This window comes from Schistocerca gregaria, unplaced genomic scaffold (genome assembly GCF_023897955.1).
Source record: "Schistocerca gregaria isolate iqSchGreg1 unplaced genomic scaffold, iqSchGreg1.2 ptg000308l, whole genome shotgun sequence".
Taxonomy (NCBI): domain Eukaryota; kingdom Metazoa; phylum Arthropoda; class Insecta; order Orthoptera; family Acrididae; genus Schistocerca; species Schistocerca gregaria.
The window spans coordinates 1,175,095-1,184,083 of NW_026061788.1; the positions used below are offsets into that span (position 1 = coordinate 1,175,095).

General features: G+C 39.2%; 1 non-coding gene across 1 annotated transcript; it reads right to left on the reverse strand.

Annotated features, from left to right (window-relative positions):
- Nucleotides 1-7,457: 7,457 nt before the first annotated feature.
- Trnat-ugu (transfer RNA threonine (anticodon UGU)) lies at nucleotides 7,458-7,531 on the reverse strand. The gene has a single exon. It is a non-coding gene; the product is annotated as a tRNA-Thr (tRNA).
- Nucleotides 7,532-8,989: the final 1,458 nt, after the last annotated feature.

Consider the following 8,989-nt stretch of genomic DNA (forward strand, 5'->3'; position numbering starts at 1 on the left):
ACATTGCCCTTGTATAGATCTTCTATATACTCCTTCCACCTTTCTGCTTTCCCTTCTTCGCTTATAACAGGGTTTCCATCTGAGCTCTTGATATGCATACAAGTGGATCTCTTTTCTCCAAAGCTTTTATTTTTATTTATTTATTGTTCCGTGGGACCATATTAAGGAGAAATCTTCATGGTCATAGAACGAGTCAATACATGAAATTATAACACGATAGTAGAAACAGATAAAATGAAATATAAAAACATATTAAGGCGACAAGTCGTAAGTTTAAATAAAGAAAATTAACTACGTAACACTGAAATTTGCATAATTTTTTAGCTCTTCCAGGAGCTCCTCGACAGAATAGAAGGAGTGAGCCATGAGGAAACTCTTCAGTTTAGACTTAAATGATTTTGGGCTACTGCTAAGATTTTTGAGTTCTTGTGGTAGCTTATTGACAATGGATGCAGCAGAATACTGCACTCCTTTCTGCACAAGAGTCAAGGAAGTGCATTCCACATACAGATTTGATTTGTGCCTAGTATTAACTGATTGAAGGCTGCTAACTGTTGGGAATACGCTAATACTGCTAACAATAAACTACATTAAAGAAAATATATGCTGTCAGGGCAATGTCAGAATTCCCAGACTATTGAATAGGGGCCAACAAGAGGTTCTCGAACTTACACCCCATATAGCTCGAACAGCCCGTTTTGAGCCAAAAATACCCTTTTTGAATCAGAAGAATTACCCAAAGAATATAATACCATACGACCTAAGCGTGTGAAAATATGCGAAGTAGACTATTTTCCATGTTGAACTGTCACTAATTTCAGATACTGTTCTAATGGTAACTAAAGCAGCATTTTAGTTTCTGGACAAGATCCTGGACATGGGCTTTCCACAACGGCTTACTATATATCCGATCGCCTAGGAACTTTAACTGTTTCGTCTCGCTTATAACATGCCCATTCTGTCTGATCAAAATATCGGTCCTTGTTGAATTGTGAATTAGAAACTGCAAAAACTGAGTCTTACTGTGATTTAGCATCAAATTGTTATCCACAAGCCATGAACTTATTCCATTAACTACATTATTTGATACTGTTTCAGTATTACACACAAGATCCTTCACTGCCAAGCTGGTGTCATCAGCAAACAGAAATATTTTTGAATCACCTGTAATACTAGAGGGCATATCATTTATATAAGTAAGAAACAGCAGTGGCCCCAGAACCGACCCTTGGGGGAATGCCCTCTTAACAGAGCCCCATTGCGAATGATTATCACTACCACTCTCAATATCGCAGAGAATTACCTTCTGCTTTCTGTTCTTAAAGTAAGAGGGGAACCAATTGTATGCTACTCCCTTACTCCATAATGGTCCAACTTGTGCAGTAATATTTTGTGGTCAACACAGTCAAAAGCCTTCGTTAAATCAAAGAAAACACCTAGCGTTCGCAACCTTTTATTTTATCCGTCCAAAACCTCACAGAGAAAAGAGAATATAGCATTTTCAGTTGTTAAACCATTTCTAAAACCAAACTGTACATTTGACAGCAAATAATGTGAATTTAAATGCTCCAGTAACATTGTATATACAACCTTCTCGATAACTTTAGCAAACACCGATGGCATTGAAATAGGTCTAAAGTTGTCAACATTATCCTTGTCTCCCTTTTTATAAAGTGGCTTCAGTAGAGAGTACTTTAATCGGTCAGGAAACCGACCACCGCTAAAGGAAAAGTCACAGATATGGCTAAGTACTGGGCCAACATACACAGAACAATACTTCAGTATTCTGCTAGATACCCTGCCATATCCATGAGAGTTCTTGGTCTTTAGTGATTTAATTATTAACTCAATCTCCCTCTTGTCAGTATCATGGAGGACCGTTTAGGGTAACAGTCTCGGAACACTTTTTTCTAAGAGCGCTATATGATTCCCTGTTGGGGCTAGGTTTCTATTTAGTTCACCTGGTACATTCAGAAAGTGATTATTAAATACTGTACATATATGCGACTTATCAGTAACACGAACATTCCCACTACGCACTGATTCTATATCGTCGACCTGTCTCTACAGACCAGCCACTTCGCTTACGACTGACCATATGGTTTTAATTGTATCCTGAGACGTAGCTATTCTATCTGCATACCACTTTGCCATACCAGTTTACATATGATTATATGAATTAAGGAGATCTACCAGCATCCTTTTACTTGCACAATCACTTTACAATTAATATTGAAATCACCACATATAAATAATTTTTTGTATTTCCTACAAAGTGTACCAAAAACCTCCTCTAGCTTTAGCAAAAATGTTGTGAAATTGGCGTCTGTGGCTCTATAAATAACAATTAGAAGTTTAGCTCCATTAAATTTAACCATACCTTCACAACATTCTAACACCTTTTCAGTGCAGTACTTAGAAACATCAATTGACTCTAATGGGATGCTGTTTTTCACATACATGGCTACTCCCCCACACCGAAAAGAGCTCCTAGAAAAGCTGCCAGCCAACCTGTATTCTGGTAAAGGAAGCCTCTGAATTATCTCCTTATTTAAGAAGTGCTCAAATATACCAATAATTTCAGAGTCAACATCTATAAGCAGTTCACTAACTTTATCTCTAAAATCTTGTATATTTTGATGAAATATACTAATTCTCTCATTACTTGGATACTTAAGCTTTGTCAAAAGTGGATCTTTTGTTAGAGAGACTTCCCTCAAGCAGGAAGACCTATCAGCTGACTGGTGCAGCTCTAACATCAACTACTGCAGGAATTTTCCCATGAGTGATCCCACCACCTCGATCTATGCTGTCACTTTAATTTTCCTGTAGGCGGTGTCTATCTTACCCATGGTGATTTTCGCCTCTACATCCTTACATTTGTCCTCTAGCCATCCCTGCTTAGCCATTTTGCACTTCATGTCGATCTAATTTTTGAGACGTTTGTATTCCTTTTCGCCTGCGTCATTTACTGCATTTTTATATTTTCTCCTTTCATCAATTGAATTCAATATTTCTTCTGTTACCCAAGGATTCCTACTAGCCCTCGGCTTTTTGCCTACTTGATCCTCTGCTGCCTTCACTACTTCATCCCTCAAGGCTACCCATTCTTCTTCTACTGTATTTCATTCCCCCATTCCTATCAATTGTTCCCTTATGCTCTCCCTGAAACTCTGTACAACCTCTGGTTCTTTCAGTTTATCCAGGTCCCATCTCCTTAATTTCCCACATTTTTGCAGTTTCTTCAGTTTTAATCTACAGTTCATAACCTATAGATTGTGGTCAGAGTACACATTTGCCCCTGGAAAAGTCTTACAATTTAATACCTGGTTTCTTACCTTTATATAATCTATCTAAAATCTTGCAGTATCTCCAGGTCTCTTCCACGTATACAACGTTCTTTCACGATTCTTGAACCAAGTGTTAGCGATGATTAAGTTATGCTCTGGGCAAAAACCTACCAGGCGGCTTCCTCTTTCATTTCTTACCACCATTCCATATTCACCTACTACGTTTCCTTTTCTTCATTTCTCTACTATCAAATTCCAATCACTTGTGCCTATTCTATTTTCATCTCCCTTCACTATCTGAATAATTTCTTTTATCTCATCACACATTTCATCAATTTCTTCCTCATCTGCGGACTACTTTTAAGATTATGGTAGGTGTGGACTTCATGTCTATCTTGGCCACAATAACGCGTTCACTGTGCTGCTTGTAGTAGCTAACCGGCATTCGAATTTTTTTTTTATTCATCATTAGACCTACCCATGCGTTAGGTTCATATTGGCCTTCCTAATACTTAAATCTATATTCGATGTTAACAATGACGCCGGTGGATAGACTATATGAAATTACTGATCGTCGATAAAGTCGCGAATATAACCGACATGCTATTGGGCCCTTCGCAGGGAAAGGGTTTTCGCCGCAAAAAGCGGGAAACTGGAATCCAGCAAATGAGTAAAAAATATATATTCTGTGACAAAAAATTAGTGTACGTACACAACAATAGTCTGGGATTTCTGTATTACATAAAACAGTTTTTGTGATTGTATCTTGCAGCTTTAGTTATTTTTAATTAAAAGAGATTTTAAAAGGACAGAAAGAGCGTTTTGGTCTACGCTACACATCGTTCTGTTAGTATAGTCTTGACTTCGTAATCACTTTCGTGGACTTCTGCAACTCTTAATCAAAATATCCAACCTAATCGAGACAATACGCTACGATACAGCCGACATCATGACAAGAGAATGGGCTACATCAAACTCGAAGTAATTTTATATAGATAAGGATCTCAATGACCTGTGTACGTCTAATATAAAAGATCTCCTAACCATTCTCCTCAAATAGATCGCCATCTTCACTTGACCTTTAACTGAAACTGTTTCAGAATTAAAGACTGAATTCAAAGAAAATTTGGCTTCCAGTCACAAAACAAGAAAAATAAAAATAATAAAAGTGAGAATGTGAAACAGGTTAGCAATAACCACAAACAGGAGATTCTACAGAAAATCAAAGTGAGAAAGGAAATTATTAATATTATCGACCGTTTAGGAACTCTATGCTACGAAAGGGATGAAACCACATATAGAATAACTGGTGGAAAAGTTAGTGTGTTTTAAGATTAAATCCAAACAACAATTAGAGAAAAATATATCGAAGCTAGGCCTATATTACGAAAAATTGCTAAATCTCGAGGCAAATTGTGTCCTCCAGTATTTGATGAAGTGTTAGTGCCCCTAGCACGGATAAAAACAGGATCTACAGCATCAACAGAAACTTCGGATATGTGTTTCATATTTCATCCAAGCCTACAGTCTATAAATACTAAAACAAAATACCACTACAGGGAAACTACCTACGAAGAAGTTCTTGGTAAAACTATGTAGCTGTAGTTGCCTTGGACTAACGACGTGTGATTATCAATGTAACCTGTACAGACTGTACGCTTTCCAAAGCTGTTATCCATGAAAAAGCTAAACGACGTTTCGTGAACAAAACACAATTTAAGACCGGACCACTAATAAAATTATCTGACAATAGGCACTGTTGAAAATTTGTGCCAGACCAGGATTACCACCCGAGTCTCCTGGTTACTAGGGAGAGGCAATGATCACTGTGTCCGAATTACACAGTGGTCAACATAATAGCACGAACTGCCCGAGCATGCCGTTCGTCAGATCCAAATTCTCAATTTCTCCATAGACTGCTAATGCAGTGCTCCTTGAACATTATCCTCCTCGCCTTAATTAAACAGACACAGAATATATACAAGCTTGGCCTTACGAACATTGCAGACGCCGTCTATGCAACACGCGTCACACTTCAAAGAGTTTACCAATACATTGCATTGTTTACTATCGACCACGGATCAAGCAACGTAAAAAGCACTGCGTCTACTGAGATCATGATTCAGAGTTTAAAAAAAAAAAAAAAAAAAAGAAACTAATAAGTCGCCTACATATTACAGTTGCTGCCGAAAGAGGAGAATCACTATTTTCCCACAAACGGAAATATAGTTAAAATTACGCTTCTAATTCGGCTAGTTTCGGCGGTTACTAAAATTTGTAGTGAAAGTTACATAGGGAACTCTCCCGTCCCCCCACCAGAAACGTAGTTTTCGTCGCTGTTGTGCGACTTTTGTACATAGCCAGAGAAAGTGTGTTAAACATGGCGCGGACGGAAACACTAGGCTACGCTACAGGGAAATCTGCTTACACAACGTTTACTCGGCATTAATAATCGTTGGCGTAAACATCTCTCAATCAAATTACCCCCTTCCAACCTAACTTAGATCTCGGGCTACACTGCCCATAGGCCTGTCATCACAACCAAAATTTCAATGTGTGGGGGATATCCTGTATTTCTCGCTAATCTCTCTCTAGGCAAAAATGTCAGTTATTGTAGATTGGTGGCAGTCTCAACTACAAGATTTACTAATGATAAACACTATTGAGGCGGCTCGTAATTTTAGAATAGTTCTCTTCGTCTTACTTGGCATAAATTGTTCGCTGGCGTCCCAGCAGCTAGCTCCTTCAGTGTCTGCTTCTGCCATCGCACCACGCCAGTCTGTTGTTATCCTAGCAGACAGAACGCACCGCACATCCGACAACTTCGGAACCACTCAACTGGCCAGTTAGCAACTGAGCCGAACACTGTTTACACCGTCAAAGGAAAACTATGCAAAGATGTACACTCGAATGGCACGACTGAGTAGTACACACACACACACAAACAGTAATATCTGTAGAATGTCCATCGACACGCGCAGAACGAAATTCTTCTCGCGAACGTACAGCGTCTCCGAAAAAAATCTCGTGACTATATTCCGGCGTTACGGCCAGGTTCTCATTCAAATGAGCAAAAAATGTTATATATTTTTTTGAGACAGTGAAAATACACTCGAAGGATCTGTTTGGGAGTTACGAGTGATCATACTATGAGCTTTATTTTAGATTTTCAGTAAAAACAATGGCGCCCGCAATTATGATTTGATCACGCGGACTGCGTGCAGTGTGGCCTCTCAGATGTTACCTGAAATCAAAAATGGATGACATCAGTTGATACTAAATTACTTCTCTGAAATTGAAAATGGAAAACATCAGTCGATATTACATAAAATTTATGGGAGCGCATACCTAACCGCAATGAAACAACCGTAAATTTAACGATACGGTACTAATTCGAACTCTGAGTTAGATTTTTTGGGTGGTTTATTTCACTCCTTATGCCTTCACAAAAATTACTTAATATTAATCAGTGTCATATATTATAGGTATAAGCTCCTAAGAAAAGTGTTTACTTTTCTGGGTCAGAGGTAGAAGTTAAGAGATTGAACCATTTTTAGTTAATGCTGCATGCCGTTCTGAGAAAATTGTTTCTCCAAAAAAAAAAAAAAAAAAAAAAAAAAAAGTTCAACGTCTAGGGAAACCTTTTAGTTATATTATTACTTCGATTTGCATGAACTGAGGGTTACATGTATATTTTTAATGTCGCTGAACACGAATCTGCAGTAAGATTTTCAATATTCAAAACGGCTAATGCAATACGGAGAGCACAGGATTATGCTTTGTCCAATTTTTACCAAAAATGCATTTTCGTTATTTACGTTTAGTGTGCAATCCAAGGAGCACTTTTCAACCCTTCCTCGGGCTGGAATTGTTCCTAGATAGCAACTCCCTGTTCTTCTTGGCAGGAAAAGCCGATCTGTCTAACCTGGATATGCAGCACTCGTTATTCGTCAGTGTTATCGGCGAGTATGTTTGCAGTATGAATCATTTTGTGCACGTGCGTCACGGGACGAGCTTTGATCTACATCTATATGGATACTCTGCAAATCACATGTAAGTGCCTGGCAAAGGGTTCTTCGAATCCCCTTCACAATTGATAGTTAATTGAAACCCTCAGCTGCCGACAGGTGTTGTTGATATACTTCGATGGGGACAGCTGAAAATGTGTGCCCCGACCGGGACTCGAACCCGGGATCTCCTGCTTACATGGCAGACGCTCTATCCATTTGAGCCACCGAGGACACAGGTGAATACCGCGACTGCAGGTATTTATCCCTTACACGCTTCCCGTGAGACTCACATTTCCAACCGGCCACAATCCACAAACGTAATGTACGTAATAGGTGTTTGCCCATCCACTCAATACTGGCCCACACTAAGGTGACGATTCCCGTAAGATTTCGGGCAATCTGTGCGCATTCGCACAGACGAAGGTCAATGGCTGGGTAACGTTTAACCATATATATGAAGATAGTAACTGTTCTCGAAAGAACAGGCGCCACTGACGACCGGGCAGCTTCTCTAGAATACATGATAGACCGGCCTATGTGGCCGAGCGGTTCTAGGCGCTTCAGTCGGGAGCCGTGCGACCTCTACGGTCGCAGGTTCAAATCCTGCCTCGAGTATGGATGTGTGTGATGTCCTTAGGTTAGTTAGGTTTAAGTCGTTCTAAGTTCTAGAGGACTGATGACCTCAATTGTTAAGTCCCATAGTGTTCAGAGCCATTTGAACCATCAGTCCCTGTGCTTACACACTACTTACATTAACTTATGCTAAGGACAACAAACACACACAACGATGCCCAAGGGAGGACTCGAACCTCCAACGGGGGGAGCCGCGCGAACCGTGACAAGGCGTTTGAGACATGGCGGATACCCCGCGCGGCTCATGGCAGTCGTGACACTGCTTCAAACAATGGGCTGTAGAAATTTTTTTAAGCACGGATTAAAAAAAAAACCTTTCCGTTCCAAGAGTCTGGACAAGTACACCTTAAAAAAAAATGCAACTACAAAGAAATTGAATTTTCGAACTTTTTGGATGAGAACCTGTCCCTATGGAACACCGTTGATAAAATGTCACAGGGATTATGTACTCAGGTTTCACATGTGGATTAACAATTCCTAATCGAGGAATTTGCATCTCCCACCTTGGAATTCTCAGAACAGAATTTTTATCCATTACGAGATTCTCAGCCACTTGCAGAAGTGATTTCCCGTGATTCTGCAAAACTTTTCCGTTAGCCAATCGTAGCAACTATAATATTTGGTTCCTGGTGCATGACATGTCTCTTAACTTAAAGTGACCAACTCATTTGCATAAAGAGCTAACTTATCATCCGCTTCTTTACTTGCGTAGACCGTTTATGGTCTTCAAAGATTTTTTTCTTTAATCGTTTTTTATGTCTTTTATAAACTGCAACACTTTCTAAACTTAACGCCATTGAAGCATGGTCTTTTACTGAATGACCAAAAAACAATGCCGACAGCTGGAGTCGAAGGTTTTCGTTAATCAAGCCGTTTGTATTCTTGTGGTGATATCTCCATAGAATCTTTCATTCCGCAACACATATTTCTTTTATGTAACTGAGAAGTGAAATACCGGTTTTCATAGATGCAGATTTAACATATTTTAATATAACGCAATAAATATTTCATTAAAATTTTCATCCCCTTACTATCGAAGTTCCAAAACCACTGAAA